At 36.0% G+C, this 18,753-nt stretch overlaps 1 protein-coding gene and 1 long non-coding RNA gene across 24 annotated transcripts in view; one reads left to right on the top strand and one right to left on the bottom strand.

The window, feature by feature from the left end:
• PPP1R9A (protein phosphatase 1 regulatory subunit 9A) overlaps nt 1-18,753 on the top strand; it is a 312,092-nt gene that overhangs the window by 12,372 nt on the left and 280,967 nt on the right. The window lies entirely within an intron of this gene.
• Nucleotides 18,034-18,753, bottom strand: part of LOC140609530 (uncharacterized) — a 28,708-nt gene continuing 27,988 nt past the window's right edge. Inside the window, exon 3 of the long non-coding RNA XR_012011338.1 lies at nt 18,034-18,682. This is a non-coding gene — a long non-coding RNA (uncharacterized lncRNA). The remainder of the gene's footprint in view (nt 18,683-18,753) is intronic.

Raw genomic sequence — 18,753 nt, 5'->3', positions numbered from 1 at the left:
GACCAGGTGAGAGGCTTCCAGAGTAGCTATTTGTGGAATTTCCCCCATGATTCTTTCGGACTGGCATAACTCAGAAACAGAGTGACTCTGTGTCTTGGGTCTGTCAATGTGCAGTGAGGTGGACCCTTCTCTTTCATCTACTGAAGAGCTGTCCTCCAAAAAATTACTCTTCTAGTCCTCTTTCAAAAGTATGTCAGGACAGAGTTCCATGGAGGGTACATTCATGCTGGAGAATTTGTCTAATCTTGAATATAAGGATTTTAAATAGTCCTCAAAGTCAGAGGTACCTGTCCAGGGTTTGGAAGAGTTTTTCTTCCACTGTAAGGGACCTCAGTTGAGGAGAGGGAAAAGCAGGTTTATTGGTTCGTATTTAAGGTCCACTTGTGAGTCAATGTGGTATTGACGGGTTCTTTTACCAACCCCTTGTTTCAGACAAAACAGATATGCAAAGTTGTTTCATAAAGAAAGAAAAAGACACAAATTCACACTTTATGCTTTGGATCAACTGATATACACACATATATTTTTAAAAGAACCCATTCTTCAGAGGGGGTGGCTAAAGTTACTATAGGGTCTTTGACTATCATCTTGTGCACCTATACATAAAATGTACTTATTTTTAGAAGATTCTTCTATAAGTAGAATAGTAAAATGCAGTAATTTATGTTGTGTATGAGTTTTTATATAATATACTATGCCCAGAGCATCCATTTTTCTCTGGAAATTTTAAGATTGGGCACTAAATATTAAAACAAACACAAAAACAAGCCTTATGAAGAACAAAACTGGATCAGAAATGAAAATCTACAATACAATAGGGAAAGCAGAGTACAAGAATGATGATAACATGGAGCAAGTCTTCATTGACTTTTGACATATGCGCATAATGCTATGTTAGCATTAAAAAGGAATTAACCCTATATCATTTTTTGTTCAGGATCTAGAATTATCTATGATTATTTAGGATAGATTTCTAAAAATAAAACTATTGACAAATATTTTATTTTATTTTTTTATTTTTATTTATTTTTTGACTAAAATATTTTAAATCTATTCATACATACTGCCTGAATTATTATTTAGGAAAGTCGTATTAATTTATAACTAGTATTGCATTGGAATGATTTTCTCACAATCCCTACAACAATAACTTGGTGTTATTTGTATGCTTTACAGTTTTCAGTTTGGCGAGTAAAAAATCTCTTTCATAATTTCTGTGGTTTATGTTGATTTATTGATGCTGTTAAATGTTTTCATGTGTTTATAGGCCTTTTTTGGGTATGAGTTCTGAGTGTTGTTTTTATGATCAATGTGTTTTTTTGGTCAATGATTTTTGGTAGGAAGTACATCAGAGTTATTTGTCTTGGTAGAAAGTTAAAAGAACTGACAGGCCTAATAATAGTCATAATAATTCAAAATAATGTCATAATAATTCATTATGATATATGCATAAAGGGTAATAGGATAAATCGATTATAGATCACGTTTTCTAAAATTTTAAAGATGAGGACTATTGCTATACCCAATATACCACAGGGTAAAAAGATTGGATAAGTACTTAACATGCATTTTTATCACAATTTTATTTTTAGTGTTATGTGTATTTGTACCTAGAACAAATATTGAAAGCACATATGTCAGAATGTTAACTATGGTAATTCCTGGGTGGAGAGAATAAAGGTGATGTTTAAAAAAATTTTTTTTTTTTTAATTTTTAAATATTTTTCTAGAGTTACTAAGTATTCTACAATGAGCATGTGTTAGCGCTTTAATTATATGTAAAAAAAAGGTGGTGGGAACACAATTGGAATGATCAGTAATAACAAGAAGTTGACAAAAGCATTTTTTCATATTGTCCAAGATTCAAATAATTAATTTTTTATATTATTTTCTTTGGAGATTATGTCACAGAAAAATTTTGAAGAGTATGAATCTATGGAACACTTAAGGAAGTATTGGTTTAAGAGGATGGGTGAACTTTTGACAATTGAATTCATTAAGTGCATACTTTTTAAGTCTTGGTAAAATTAATCCCATGTTTATGGTTAAGCTTGTGAATATTATGGAGGGATGACCTTTCAGTGTATTTTAAATTTCGATATATTTGCATAGATGTTAGGTGTTAGATATTTTCCTTGAGTTGCTAGTGTATGTGTGATATCCTAACCTGTAACCTTAGTATGCTTTTAAAAACTGAGCATAGGGGCTCCTGGTGGCTCAGTGGTTGGGTGGCTGCCTTTGGCTCAGGTCATGATGCTTTGGTCCTGGGATCGAGTCCTGTATCGGGCTCCCTGCAAGGAGCCTGCTTCTCCCACTGCCTAGGTCTCTGCCTCTGTAATCTGTGTCTCTCATGGATAAATAAATAATAAAATCTTAGGGAAAAAAAAACCAGCATATACTGTGGATTTGAAAAAAAAATATTTTAATGAATAGTCTTACTAAGAATAATAAATATTTGTTTTTAAAAAGCCTAACAATTCTCCCACATGTATTTCTTTTTGATCTGTTAAATTCTTGAGCCTCAACAGATTCTCTCTCAGAAGTTGAGAGAATAGAGATGTCAAGTGTAGTATCTTGATTATATGTAATCCTATGAAAACATTTGCATGCTCTCAGTGAAAAACAGGATTTTGAATTCTAGGACTCCACAGCGTCCTTTTGAATATGTTTCCTGTTACAAAACACCAGCCAATATGTAGTTTCCTGTTGTTCTTAACAAAAGTTTTAGCTGAAAAGATTCATTTGATGTATGATTAGACTATATGGTAGTATATTACTATTTTGGGTTAGGGTCAAAGGGTTAGTTCCTTTCATGCATCGGATAGTGTTCCACCTTTAAAAAGCTTTGGTTGATAATGCTAGAGCATAGAAATGATAAGAAAAACATTTTTGTTGAGTGGCAGAGTTTTCTGAAATTAGAAGTTTAAAATACTGCTTCTGGCCTAATTAGATCAACTGATAAATCTTACAATTTTAAGCAATTCTGGTATTTTATAAGCTCTGGTAAAGTCCTAATTAAATTGCCTTACTGGTGCTGCGTTACCATTTTTAATTAGGGGTACTTAAACCTTACCACATACAATATGGCTAACAAATTCTATTTTGTTGAAAATTGATTTTATAGTAGTAATACCCATGATTAATTATGTATAATTTTGAGGATTACTTAAGGAAAAAAGGCAACATTCTTACAACTAACTTTGAGCTGAAACTCTTGTTTCTCCGTTGGAGATTCTGATGCTTGTAGAATTTTTATGTTGCTGGTTCCTTCTCTGAATAATGAGTTCTGTGAATAGTATTTTTAAGGAACTAAACAGCTCTCAGGAGATGCCCCATTTGCAGATATAGCAATCAGAAGTTTAAGTGTGAAGTTACTTGGTTTTGGCTCTCATATTGTTTTGTGTAATTCTTACCCTTAATACAGAAAGGAACCATTACTTAAGTAGGGTTGATTCCTCTCACTGGAGAATGGTGGAAATAGACTATAAATATTAATATGAGATACTTTTCTCCCTCAAGTTTTTATTTAAATTTGTCAGTTAACATACAGCATAACATTAATTTCAGGTGTAGAATTTAGTGATTCAGCACTTATATACAATACCGGTGCTCATCCCAAGTTAATGTGAAATACGTTTGAAGGTGTTTTTTTTTTTTTTTTCCATGTGTTGTATTTAATTGTTAAGTAGTATTACTAATCAGGGTTCTTCAGGGAAATGGAACCAATAGATGAGTATGTGTGTGGGGGTAGTGGAGAGAGAGAGAGGCAGAAAAAGAGAGACAGAGAAACAGAGACAGGGAGAGATTTATTTAAGGACTTGGCCCACATGGTTATGAAGGCTGGCGAGTCCAAGATCAGCCCAAGGCTGGGCGGTCTTTTGCTCAGTTCAGGTGTTTAGCTGATTGTATGAGGCCCATCCATGTTTTCGAGGGCAGGCTCCTTTGATTTAAATGTTAAACTCATTCAAAAATACCTTCCCAGAAACATCCCAAATAATGTTTGGCCAAGTATCTGGGCATCACAGTTCAGCCAAGTTGACACATAAAATTAACTCTCTCAGTCAGATTTTCTTACTTGGTTATACCTCTGAAGCTGTTTCACAAAAACAAAAACGAAAACAAAAACAACTTTCAGTTTTTTCCCCACATATCTTAGTGCAGTTGTTGTTCTGCTTTGTCTTAGAAAACTTGCTCACGGAGTTCTCTTGGGGCAGTTTGTAGTAGCAGTAGGAGGAGGAGTGGGGAGATCACATGGTTTGGAATCATATTAGATTCAGATCCTGCTGACACAGGATCTACTTAATAGTTTGTTGATACTTTGAAGGCAGGGACTTTGTTTCATGGTTTTGTCTCTGGGACTTTCACTCTGCCTGGCTCATAGTAGGTCTACAGTCAGTGTAGTAGTCTTTAATATCCTTCACCCATGCTCCCTCCCCACATCTGCAGATCCAAACTGGAATGATTGTGATAATATTTGTACATGTATAATGATTGTATAATTTATATTCATAAGTGAAAATCCTTCAAGTTAGCAGTTAGAAATGAAGCCTGAGTGATTCCATGACAGATTGTAATCTTTTCTGGCCCCTGCTCTGGCTAGCTGAAGCTGTTATGCTCTTTCATTTGGGAAATCTCAATCTATTGCCCTGTAAGATAATGACAGTTTATAACTAACCAGAAACAGTCTTTAAAGTATGGTTGCTGGAGATACAGCCACAAGGGTTGAAGGAGGAGAGTATTCGTTTTGCCTTAACTTTATTTCTGCTTTGAGTGATCAATCAAGCTTGTAATTAGTTGCAAAAAATGTAAAAATTGAGGCTCCAGACGAAAGTTGTAAAGCTACTTAGAAATTGCAGTAACTTGCCACAACTTTGGTAAATTGTGTATGTGAATTTATCTGTATTCTTACATGAAAATTGAAAATTTAGTTAAAGAAGGCAATTGAATTATTTCTTACCATTAGTCTCTTCCCCACCTTTTTTTTTTCCTGACCTGAATATTAAAATATAGTTTCTTTTGTACTTTTCTGTGATTAGAGAAGAAAGAAATACTTTTTGGGGGGATAATTTCTGTCCCCATCCTCTTGATAATTGATTTTGGAAATGTCTTTGGTTTTAATTCTAGACATAAGTTATAATTTTGTAATTATTTTGGTAGTCAGTTATCTCATTCTCTAATCAGGCAGGCTCTTGCTGAGTATGACTTTTGTTTATCCAGAAAACAGTTTTCCATTTTTCTCTGTGATTTGTAAGTAATTAGTAATAAACTGCATGGGAACAAATAATCCAGGGTTTTAAATCATATTTTTTGTCTGTATGTTTTGTGCATGAATTATATTATCTAGGAGAAGTCTGACAGTTGTTATTAGGCTAAAATATGAAATGGCTTTGCTAGTTTATGTAAATTTGTTTAGGTACAAAATGTATGTCATTTTCCCCAGGCAGAAAAAGCTTTTAATGGCACTCTAAGAAAGAGAATTACTAAGCTATTTTCTGCATTTTTCTTTTTAAATAAGAATACTGTAACTTTTGGGGGTTTATGTACGTTTCTGGTGACACAAAAAAAGTGTTCTGTAAATAAAATCACCTTTTTGGTGGTAGTGATGTTGGTAAAAATATGTGACAGTATATTATGTTCATGATATTTGAATGAATTGAGCTAGTATGTCAACTACTGTTACATACTGTAGGTTTTTACTGCTGATGATATTTTTGAGATTAATATGTTTATAACATTCTATAATTACTGTCTGGGTGTTAGTCAAGGTTGATAGATCACTTATGATTCAGGTGTTTATAAATAACTGGTTATGCTACAGTCATTTAGAGAAGGGTTGTCTTCTAATTGGTAGCAGTCTACAAACATTACTGAGTACTTAGTATGTGTTGAACATTGGGCTTTGATGTGTGGATATTAAGATAAATAAGACAAGCCCTTGCTTCTCAAAAAATGTATAGTCTTTTTTTTTTAAAGATTTTATTTATTTATTCATGAGAGACACAGAAAGAGAGGCAGAGACACAGGAAGAGGGAGAAGCAGGCTGCCTGCAAGGAGCCCAATGTGGGACTCAGTCCTGGATCCCAGGATCATGCCCTGAGCCGAAGGCAGATGCTCAACTGCTGAGCCACCCAAGGGTCCTGAAAAATGTATAGTCTTGACAAGGAGATAGAGAATAAAACATTTATGAATAGTGCATTAAGTTCCATGATATAGTTATATTCATTAGGTGACCATTTGTGATTTATTGGCCAAACTGTGACTGTCTCCAGAATAAAACAGGGGTGAATAATAATTACATATATTTGAGAAACCAGAAAATCTGAGTATGTGTATGTGTTTTATTTATTTATTTTTAAAAAAGAGCAAAGACCATTGCTTAGTCTTCTTTATATCCCACAGTGTCTAGGGTGACCATATGAGTTACTGCCAAACTGAGACACTTTCTGATAGTGAAGACTGCTGTTAATACTTAGTCTGCAACAACGGGCATAAGCTAGGACTGACCGAGGGCAGCCAGTACACAAGGTTCCCTGTATATAACAGGATGCAGAGGTGTCCCATTAGGACATCTAGGAGGAGGGAACTCGGTAGGAGGAGGATACTCATCAGGCAGGGGTTCTTGGAGGAAATGGTACTTGAGACTTTAAAAATGATTCAGAGTTAATTAGGTAGAGAAGTGGGACATCCTAAGGCCAGGAAGGACACATTTAAGGTAACTAAATACACCGAACAACTGGAGGAACAGCAGGGGTTTTCATATGTGTGTGTGCAGTTTGTGTGTGTGTGTATGTGTGTGTGTAGTCTAAGAATGTAAGCAGGTAATACTTCAAGGACAAACTTGAATACTATGGGCTTGGAATTAGATGCAAACTATGTATGGGGAGTCACTGAAGAATTTAAAGGGATAGTTGACCTCACCATTTTGTTAGAGTGCCTCCTTCTTATATGTTGCTGGTTTTGGAAAGCTGGAGGAACTCCCATCAGTTCTCCATTCTTTCTCTTTCATTCTGCCTGTTCTTTCAGTAAACATGTGTCTTAGATGCTTAGATTCTAAACTCATTTTTTGCTTGTTTCTTATCTTTCTTGATGTTACTTAATTGAATGTTATGGATATTGATGAAATATGAGTGTTAAATGTTTTTTCTATAAAAATCTAAGTTGAAATCTTCAGTAAGATCTGATAAGGAGGTCACCTAAAAATCTTGCTGTTGAATTAAATGAGGATAATGTGGATTCATAAAACTGTTTGAACAAATATCTAAACTGATACATTACTCTAGTTATTTTTCAAGTGTCTTTAAGTTTTTGGTCCACGTTAAGAAAGTCACACTGCCCATCGTGTCTGGTGCATAATGCTGATTATTGATCTGCAGATGTCAACTCAAAGCAAAGGCTCTGGCCTGATAACCAGAGATCAGCGAATGAATGTGTTTTTAAATGTCTTCTGTCAATATAGACCTGATAAAATATAAAGCAGTTTTTATGATTCCCCACCTTAACTGCTTTTTCTCAATTAATTGACAAATTCTTAGTCCAAATTGCTTCCACTAAGAGAGCATCTTCTTGTAAAGAATGTCTGCTTTAAGCTAGGGCTAAGCTAATTGCCTAATTACATATTGGAACATATTCTTTTTCAAAGAGCCTGCATTCCAGTGGGAGAGATGGACAGGGAAAGTCAACAGTTATAATGTAGTGAGAGATGCACTGTGGTAGAGGTGTGCGCAGGACACTGAGTGCAGAGAAAGGCCACCTGGGTTCTGGATATAAGTTACGAGAAGCTTCTGGGAGAATGTGATGCTCTAGCTAAGTTTCAAAGATTTAGTAAGTGTTTGCAGAGAAAGGGGAAAGTGTGCAAGGTAGTAGGAAGCCACAGAGCAGAGAAAAAAACACATGATCTGTTGCAGATCTTTTTTTTTTTTTTTTAAGATTTTATTTATTCATGAGAGACACACAGAGAGAAACAGAGACATAGGCAGAGGGAGAAGCAGACTCCCTGCGGGGATCCTGATGTGGGACTTGATCCCAGGACCCCAGGATCACGACTTGAGCTGAAGGCAGACACACTCAACCACTGAGCCACCCAGCTGCCCCTGTTGCAGATCTTAAAGTAGTTTAATGTTGTTGGTTCATAGTAAGTAAGGCAAGTTCAGATCAGGTGGGTTCTTTGTTCTAGACTTAGGAGCTTGCACACTTTCTGAAAACTTACGAGTAATGGGAAGGGATTTTGAGCATGGAAAAGCATGGTTGCATTTGTATATTAGAAAGGCCACTTGGATGGAGGGTGGAAGATGGATTGAAAGGATAGGTATGGAGATGGGGGTGGGGCGGGTATGCAGGATTCCAAATGGACAGGGATTAGACTGGTGAATATTTATAAGAATGGAGGTCAGGAAGAACAAGCTAAGCTGGGGCAAAACATCAGGTAGAAGATGATGAAAGGTGCTGTTTTTTATAAAGTTAACTCTTAAGTGCAAAAATCATATGTGACTATTTCTTATTCATCTCCTGTATTTCTCCTTTCCTCCCCAAACAAAACCTTGCCTATTGCTGGTTTATAACTGGGACTCAGTAAATGGGAGGTAGTGAAGGAATCAGCTGCATATAAAGAGGGAGTTGATTGTCTTTGATTCAACAGTTGCAGAATTGGATGGATGAACTAATGGGGGATCTTTGGGGAAGGCAGTGGATCTGAGAGCTGGATCCGGGTATCTGTGGCATTGGGGTGCTGTGAGGAGCATAAAGACCAGGACAAGGGAGGAAGACCTGGTGAGAGGATGGGGAGAGATAGCATGATGGATCAGACCCACAAATATTAAGAAACAGTGCTTTGGTGAAAGCTTAAAAGAGAAGTTTAGAAAGATTTTAGGAAGTATAAAGGTTTAACAGCCTTGCTGGTGGGTGGGTAGGTGAGGCAACGTACCCTGAGTAATTCTGAGAAAAGCTGATGGTATTTATGGATTGAAACTGGGGAAGAACACTTGTAACCAGGGAAGGTCAGAGAGCTACAGAGATGTAAAGACCCTGACTCACATTTATTTCTGAGAGAGTAAGTTAATACTATTGGACCTTTTAGAAACTGTGATAGTAACTCACCGCTGTGTATGAGGTTGGTGGCAGATTTGGAAGCAGAGTTCAGGGCTGAAAAAAGCCAGTGCTGTGTTTAGCTGTCAGGGTCTTTCAGGTTAAGCCCTAGATTTTTAGTGCATCAATCCAAAATAGGTACACAGATGGTGGTTACCTTCTGTAGAATTACTATGCCTGGTCAGCTGAAAGTTTTTCTTTATTTCCTTTGTAGATTTTTCTAGCTGCATTTTGCCTTCTGATACTGGATTTGCAAAGATCCTTAACAAAGGCTTCAGAGTGACAAACATGAATATTATTCTAAATCCTCAGTGGACTGAAATAGTACTTCTTTCAGTGTTAAATTTGCATTGCAAAAATAAGTGCTTATCAGTAAGATATTGTATTTGTTTTCTTTTCTGAAGGCATGATGAGCTTCAGATGGTATTCTAGTAACTCATTTGATTTCAAGCAATAGCCTTTCGACAGGTCATTGTAAATTAAAATCTTTTTCCTATTGGCCTGATGTGATACAGTAAGATACTCTTCCCACAAAGGGATGTCACTTTCTGAAAGTACTAAAAGTAGGCATGAAAATGAATAAAGAGGACATCCAGTTTAAGTTAGTGCAAATAGGACATATACTAACCAACAGAATAATAATGGAAATGTTCCTTTTAAGAATTTTTCTGCATGAATTAGACTGGCTGTGGGTTCTTAAAATACCACTTCTATGTGTATGAATGTGTGCCTCTAAAAGTATTTAGGTGGAGTGGCTGTTTCCATGGCTATTTCTTCTTCAGTGAATTTTTGCTCCTGAAGATACACTGACCTGGTTCTTGGCATTTATTTTGAGATAGGTGTTGGGCTGGGATTAGCCAGTTCTTAAGACAAGTTCAGTTTTCTTTGTTGTTGTTGTTTTAAAGATTTTATTTATTTATTTATTTATTTATGAGAGAGAGGAAGAGAGCACGGGGGAAAGGGCATAGGGAGAGGGAGAAGCAGAATCTCTGTTGAGCAGGGAGCCCAGTGCGGGGCTCGATCCAGGACCCCAAGTTCATGGCCTGAGATGAAGGCAGATACTTAACTGACTGAGCCACCCAGGCACCCCAGTTTTCTTTGTTGTTATATAAAATTAGCTAGCAAATGCTTGTGCTTAGGACATTCTATCTCAGGGATGGCTGGAAATAGACCTTAGTATTGCCCTTCTTCAGAAGGAATGGATTATGATGATGATTATTCATAATATTATTTAAAAGACTTATTTCTGTGTGTATGTGTGTGAGAGAGAGAGAGAAAGAGAAAGAGAGAGAGAGAGATTGATTGTGGGGCAGAGGGGGAGGGAGAGGGGCAAAGAGAAAGGGAGAGGAGGAGCCCCCAAAATGGGGCTTGATCCCAGGACCCTGAGATCATGACCTGACCCAAAACCAAGAGTCAGAGGCTTAACCTACTGAGCCACTCAGACGCCCTGTGATTACTATTTTTAAGCAAATCTGTATCTGTCAGCTGAAAGGTACTTTGGCTTTTATGTTATATTTTGCTTAATAATTCTGTTAATGGTGTCAAACAGATTGACTTGATACCAACTCCATATTTGAATTCTCTAAAAAAGGTGCTCAGTTAGATAATCTTTTATATCTAGAAGTGCTTTGTAGATATAAAATTTCAAGCCTGTATTATGGAATTCTTAATTTGCTACATGAATAATCAGACATCTTACTTTCGTGAATGTTGTTTTGAGGTGTTAATTTAGTGTTTGCTGAGTCTTTTAGAACTGAGGCAAAGTTTTGGAGAGATAATTTTGGAAGTTAAATTTAGCTCTGTGTTAAAGTTGGGAGAATATATATTCACAGCATTTGACCTTGGAATTATAGGTAGGAGTGGTTGAGAGGAAGAGAAAGAGGGATGGTGGGACTCATCATGACAGTTCATGAATTAAATGAACCACCTACTCTACCAAAAATATGATACATCTTTTTTTTTTTTTATGCTGCTCTTCATTTACAAAGATGGAGCTTCCAGTCTACCTGGGGCATTTACTTTTTTGGGCTGTCAGGAAAGTTAATGGGTTTTGATTCATCCACATTCTATCATTTGATCACCTATGTGACTGGTATCACATAACCATGAAACAGATGGTCAGGATTGTAGTATGTATCTGCGGAGCAGCCCTATGGGATAGAATATGTGACTATGTGATTAAAAGTCAAGAATTAGCTTTGACTGTTACACATACACACACATATCCACAGGTTGTCTTTGGCTATATACGTATACCCACATCTCTCTGCATATAGAAGTTTATAGCATATATAGTATCCTACCACCAGGTAGGAAAATATCAGTGCTTTATTATAAGAACAGTTACATTATCCACTGCAGAGCTCAAAGAAATTCTCTGGGAGCATAGTTTGCCTTGATTCAGCTGGAAATGTACAAATTTATAAGGCAATTAACAGAAAAATTTATTATGGTTCAATTTTTAACTACAGGTTGCTACCTCTCTGAAAAGTTTAAAATACAACACAGTAAAGTTAAAATATTCTGAACTGTTTGCAGAAATGCCACTGAAGCATGTAAAGTATCACAGTTCTTCTTAAGTCATCACTGACTTCAGGTAGACAGGCAGAGAGATTAGAATAGAAGGTGAAGTGGGAGTCATTCTCCTTCCTTCTCTCAGCTGTGCTGGAGACAGTTCCAGAGTGGTTAATGCTGTGTGCCTATATTGGAAAATCAGTGTGGTCAGGGCCTCTAACCTGTCATAGTTGGATGAGCTAAAGAATGGCATCATAGGTCAAAACAGTAAGATACAGGCGATTAGGATGCTCACCGCCCCCAGGTAAAGTCACCTGAGTAAGTTTTAGTTTAATTACTTTGCCTCTATTCTGTAACCACCTAGGGATTTCTTCATAACTGAAAGAATTTTCCTAACCACAGGAACACTTCACAGTAATAGAATAACAGGAAACAGTCTTGATTCTAGAGCTAAGAAAATAGGCTCTGTAGGTTTGTGAGTCTAAGTATGCTAGCCATAACCAATGGACCAACCATCAAAAAGTATTTGAGTGCCTTCTCATCCTAGATCTCCAGGAAATTTGTTTGTACTCTGTCTCACAAGCTTCCCCTTTGAAAGTCCTATTGTTCTGCTTCAACCAAATAATCTACATGACTGTGAACTCCTTAAGGGCAGGGAGCTCTATGTCTTTGTAATTTTTGTGTGTCCCCCCCCCCTTACCCCCACCCCCGGTCTGTGGAACAAAATGAGTGTTCAAAAATTAATTGAGAGTGAATGAAACTTTACAGCCATCTATCCCTTTTAGTTGTATCAGCATCTGTCCTGATTTCTAGAGCTCTTAGGTATTAGAGTAATGAAGCCTGTGAATTGGAAGTATATGGTGATAAGTGTTTTGGTGTAATACAGAACTATATGTATCACATGTAAACTGCTTTTTAGGGAGAAATTGGAGAAATAAAAATTGCTTTTTTCTGTTTGATTTTTGAGGTGAAGATATTCAAGGTGTCTAATGGCCTGGTCCCTTAGCCAGATAGGTGGCCCTGAGATGGCTATTGGTCTTTTTTGCAAGGGATGATATAAGTAAAAATTGGTATAGCATTTTGGACAGGTTGCCAACCATCTCATTTTGGAGATGTTTAATTAGGAATAACTGAATTAATTTTCTTTTATAAGATTGCAATCTTGTGTATACTGATTTGTTGAATATTTGTTTGGGGCATGGTGATGTTTTAAACATCTCTCTGTATGCCCATGGAAGGATTTGGTTTTTACCTTGCCATTATCCTAGCAGATTTATGATGGAACTTATGAGAAGGAAGGTATTATTATTATTATTAAAGATTTATTTATTTATTTGAGAGAGAGAGAGAGAGAGGGTGCAGACACAAGTGGGAGGGGCAGAGGGAGAGAGAGAAAGAATCTGTACTAAAAGCATGGAGCACAATGTGGGGGCTGGATCTCACGATCCGGGGATCACGACCTGAGCTAAAACTAAGAGTTGAAGCCTAACTGACTGTGCCACCCAGGTGCCCCCAAGGTATTATTTATTTAAAGGACATGTTTAACTCCTTTATCTAGTGGAGGAAGTGCTTTGTGAAATTTAATTCAATTCAAGCATCTTTCTGTACCCTTGTCTGAGTCTGGAGGCATATAAAAATTGTGTTTCAACATCTTATTTATTTGGACTTTAATTTAAAATGCTTATTGCCTAGATGTTTATATTATTCTAGTTATTTTATGCGTAATTTTTATTTTTCCTTGTTACATTGCTGTTTTCGATGTTTTCCTTTTATATGGTTTAATTAAAGCCCTCAAGTCTGCTGTCTTTGTCTTTTGTAGCTTGTTATGCATAAACATCATATGGTTGGAGTTGATATAATCAAATAATTTTTTTCTTTTAGTTAACAAAACTAAATTGTGATTCTGTTTCTGCAACAGAAATTTAAATCTAGTTTTATTTCAGATGTATTTTGGTTATAGTTTCAGATGTATTTTGGTTATAGTTTCCATAATAAGGTCCAGACTCCCCAGTTATGTTGGTATGTACAATGATGTTATTAAATTGCCATTTTGAGGCCACACTTTCACCCATAAATCTCTTTATAGAATTCCCCCCATTGCCATCTACTTAATATTCAAACTTTTGTCCTCACTTCTAGGGTTTTTCCCTCTATAATTTTTTCATTAGTTCCCTTTTTTAACTAACATTTCCTGCTGTTTTCCATTTCATTTTGCTTACATAAACACATTTCTTACTTGAAAAACTTCAGTTTTAGAAGTCTTTCTTTCTTCTTTCTTTCTTTCTTTCTTTCTTTCTTTCTTTCTTTCTTTCTTTCTTTCTTCTTTCTTTCTTCTTTCTTTTTCTTTCTTTCTCTTCCTTTATCTTTGTAATTTTGTAGATGATATTTCCCAAAGGATTCCCGGTGTTTTACAACAAGAAAACACAATAAACACAAATAAAATTAAATAGAGAATCAGGATTAAAGTGAAGAAGAGCCCAAATGTGGAGATTGTAAATCAGCAGAAATGGTTGCTCTGTTTGTGCTTCGCACATGATCTTAAATATCCTGTAAATCATAATGAGAAGGAGGTTTACTCAGTTACATGTTTCTAATACTAAAGACACGCAGCGCCTTTTACCCCAGAAGCAACAAAGCTTTTGTTTTGTTCCTAAAAAAAGTTTTTGCATAAAACATTATTATGTTGATGATAGTAATAGAAAGAGCTAACATATTTACTATGGTAGACACTACTTAAAGGGTTTTATTTGCATTAATTCTTGCAGTCCTTAGGATAGCTAGGCACCTTACAGCAACAGAAACCCAGACACACAACACTTGAGCACAGCGTCCACAGTTTATGGGGAGACCCAAAGTGTGGCAGCCGTGGACTGGCCCCAGAGCCTGTGCTCTTTACTAATGTAAGACTTTTTTTTTTTTTTTTTTTTGCTCTTTCTTTTTTAAGCTCAAATATATGTCGACATACAATACTACATTAACTTCAAGAGTACCACGTACTGATTTGACATTTCTACAGCTCACAAAATGCTCACCTTGATAAATGTAGTCATTATGGTAAATGTCAGTCTTTAGAATAGGCTCCACAAAAAGCTGTCATCTTTCCAGGTCCAACGTGGGCTCAAATCCATGGCCCTGAGATTAAGAGTTACATGCTCTACTGACTCACCTAAGCTGGTGAGGCGTCCCTCTTTTTTTTTTTTTTTTTCTTTTATCCCATTTAGAAAATAATTTTTCTATTAATGCTCTTAAATGACTTTAGAACTGATGGCTATTGCATAGCATGATGAAAGTAAAGTCAGATTCTCAAAATGCAACATACGAAAACGTTTTTCTTTGTTAATGTTATTTTATTTACTAGTCTTTGAAAAAATTTTTGTGAAATAGTTCATACTAACAAGTGGGGAACTAGAGGTGGAGTGTTAAGACCACAAGATCAGGGTAAATTAAGAGATGATCCAGGAGTAATTTGAGTGGAGAAATCTGTTTAGTCAATGTTTTTGCCTTTTACTGGATTTACATTTTATGTCCAGAATAGAGCACTGGACCATCAGTCAGTTAACGTATCTTTCCTGTGTTAGACTCACTGACTGCTCAGTAAGTATAATTGAGTTACAGCAGCACACCCTTAACAATTTAGACATCAAACACTTGCTTTGAACATCTTGTCCTTTGTTTAATCTCCCCTGATGTGACCTTTCAAGATCCCTAGCATGTGGTATAAATTTGAAAACTTCTCAACCTTAACTGCTGAGATCTATACCGAATTTTATCATCCAATTAGTACTCCTTATGTTTATAAATTATTATTATTTTTCTTAAGAAGACCTGGCATTTGAATTCAGAACAGATTCAGTGCAGAGTTAGGAAACACTTCAAAAAGAGTACAATCGGCGAGTCACAGTATCTTCATATTCTGTTTAGTCTGCTATCTGAACCTTTGTCATTCCTTTCCCCTTTTTTGTTTATTATTCTTTTAAAACATATATTCATGTTCCTGGCACAATGAATATAATTTGCTCACTAGCAACAATTCTAGCAGAATTTTATGTAATAAAGTGTGAGCATAATACATGCAGTGGTTCGAGCTTTCAGACTATGGATTGTATGCTCATGAATGATGTCCTTTGTGTTTTCAGATATTGTCTATGGGAGGTCATTTTCCCTGCCTGAAATCAGTTACCTTTAGTTTTTTCTTTTCTCTCTGCCAAGGAGAGGATGGTAGGGCTGAGCTGCTACTTAAACATTATTCCTTGCCAAAGACCTTCTTGGAGCACCATAAGCAAGGGCTATGTATAGTCTAGAGTGAAATAATAAGATGTGGTACAAATCCCAAAGATGTATTTTGCTGGATATTAGCTCTTTAGGGAGCACTGTGAAAACATGTTTCTATGGTTAATTATGTTTGGGTAACTTTAGAGCATCTTCTGTCATTAGACTATTATTAGCCTATTCAAGGCTCCAAGGAAATCATGCTGTTACATTTTTTGAAAAAAATTCTCTTCCCACCTTATACTTTTTGGTTTAGCATTCCATGATGTCAATTAGCGGTCCATTGCTCATGGAGCTACTTTAGGATAAATTGTTTTACAGCTTTTAAAGCAGGATTTTTCTTTTAAACTGTGTTTCAAAAGTTCAGTTGCTCTTACTGCCTTCCCCTCCCTCACGGATTATCCCAGGAATCTTTAATTTTATAACAGTGAATGTTCGGTTATGATAAAGTGGTTTCAGTTAATGAAAGTACTGCTACTTTTAACTGTCAGTAAATCTTGTTGATTGACGTAAGTAGTTCATTTTTGCTGTTTCATTCTAGAAAGCAGAGATTCTGGATTTAGATTTTTCTTTTAATCTCCTGAATCAGCCTGGATTATAGCTTGCTCTATTTTCTATCTCATGATAACCATATTGCTGTAAAACATAAGAAAATTAAAAACATTGTCTTATTCTGTAAATAATTGATGAGTGAAGTAAGTATTTTAGGCTTGCACCTTGAGAAGGAGATTTGAGCAGTCATTGCATCCCCTAGAGATAGACCGTTTGAATAATGAAGCCTAAATTAAAGTAGTATTCTTCAATAATGAAGGGTAAGTGTTGCTGTATGGATACCAGAGAAGGCAGTTGGGCTTGCAGTAAGGATACTTTTAGACTTTCCTGGCTGTATACTTCTGTTGGTAATCATTAGCTATGAGTGTCTTTTTATGAAGGGTCCTGATTTCCTCTTCTGTAAAATGAAAGAGTGCTATTAGATGACCTTTTCAAGATCTCTTTCAATTCCTAAATTCAGTTTTGTTCACTGCTGTTTCTAAACAAAAATTTCAGGGGATCCCTGAGTGGGTCAGCAGTTTGGCGCCTGCCTTTGGCCCAGGGGCGTGATCCTGGAGACCCCGGATCAAGTCCCACGTCAGGCCCCCTGCATGGAGCCTGCTTCTCCCTCTGCCTGTGTCTCTGCCTCTCTCTCTCTCTCTCTCTCTGTGTCTCTCATGAATAAATAAATAAAATATTTTTAAAAATTTCAGTTAACTCTTGTTTTGTTTTGTTTTGTTTTGTTTTGTTTTGTTTTTGTCTGGAAAGCTTTTAACACCAAATGAGGTTTAGGCCAGTAACATTCTTGGTTCTTTAATAATACTGGAGGTTCAGGAAAAATGATTTTCTGTTTTCATTTGACTCTCTTCTCTTTCATTTTGTGCACTGTCTGCTTTATTCTGTGGATTTGAATAGAACTGTCTTATTTGTGTAGGACATATTTACGTAGGATTATAAATAGGAAAACTTGAGCAAAGACCAGATTGAAGAGATTTTTGAAAGTACTTTACCCTGGGATAAAATTAAGTTTGTTTAGGTTGATATGTAGTAATAAAATCTTCTAGTAAGTACAGGGACATTGAAAAACATACACACACACACACACACACACACACACACACATTTATTTCAAAGAATGACCTAACAACTCAAAATAATTAAGAATTCTAAAATTACTGAGGGGGAAATATTACCAAATGGCAAAACAGTAATTCTGTAATATGTTCAGTTTAATGAATGACCAGCTCATAGTCATTAATTGCTTCCTTGACTTTGGGAAAGTCATTTTCTCCGCTTCTTAAACTTCTTAGTTCATGTATGTACTTAGAATTCTCTGAATAAATTAGCACATATAAGAGTAAAAATAGGGCTGCATTTTTGTCTTTATGATCATTCTTTCATTTTTCAATTACTAGTATGGCAGTTAAAGCCATCGTAAGGTCATTCCTTGTGCATCTCTATATAAGATCTGTGTATCATCAATTTACATAACTCCTTAGTAAAAAATATTATAATATTTAATTTTCCCCTATTGATGTATATTTGGTTATTTCCAATTTTTTTTTGCTTCTATGAGCAATGTTGCTGTTAACATCTTGATATATTTTGTGTATATATATGAGTGTTGTTGTGGGATGGATTCCTAGAAGTAGTGCTATCCAGAGTCCTTTCCTGTCCACCAGATTGGGTTACATCTATCTCTCCCAAGTTCCCAGAACTCCTTGTGCATCCCTCTAGTGCAGTACTGAACCATATTTTATTTTAAGTATGAGGCTGTCCCCTCCACTGGACACTCTTAAGGGATGCAGATTGTGATTCATTTATTATATCCTCAACACTGAGCACATAGTGGTTAAAAACACATTTGAACTTGCAACTTGAAAATCAGTATCCAGCTACTCCATTTTAAAGTCTTGGCCTGTCTCATACAGACTTCTTTAACACTCTGCTATTATTTTTCCCAGCGCATTTGGATCATGACAACATAGCTCCTGAAATCCAGGGCCATCAACATATAGAGTAGGTCCTCTGTTCTTTGCAACTTAAGTTTCAGAAGCTTGGTGTGACCCAATTACACAGCGGTGGTTTCTTACAGAATGAAATGTTTTACATGTCTCTTGAGATAATTCTCCTAATTAGAAATCAGGGGATGAGAACTCTTATGTAATCAGCATTGTGGTAGAATGAAAAGAATCCAGGTTTGGGAGTCAGATGTCTGAAAGAATCTTCTCTGTAGCCATTTACTTAGGGCAAGTTTACTGATCTCTTTGAGGCCTGGTTTCCTCATCTGTAAAACGAAGATAGTATCACATATTAAGATAAATTATTGGAAGGACTGTAGAAGATCTTAAACGTGAA

The sequence above is a fragment of the Canis lupus genome, chromosome 18 (assembly GCF_048164855.1).
Source record: "Canis lupus baileyi chromosome 18, mCanLup2.hap1, whole genome shotgun sequence".
NCBI lineage: Eukaryota > Metazoa > Chordata > Mammalia > Carnivora > Canidae > Canis > Canis lupus.
Note: the sequence above shows the minus strand (reverse complement) of the source record. Positions and strands in the feature narration are given on the sequence as shown.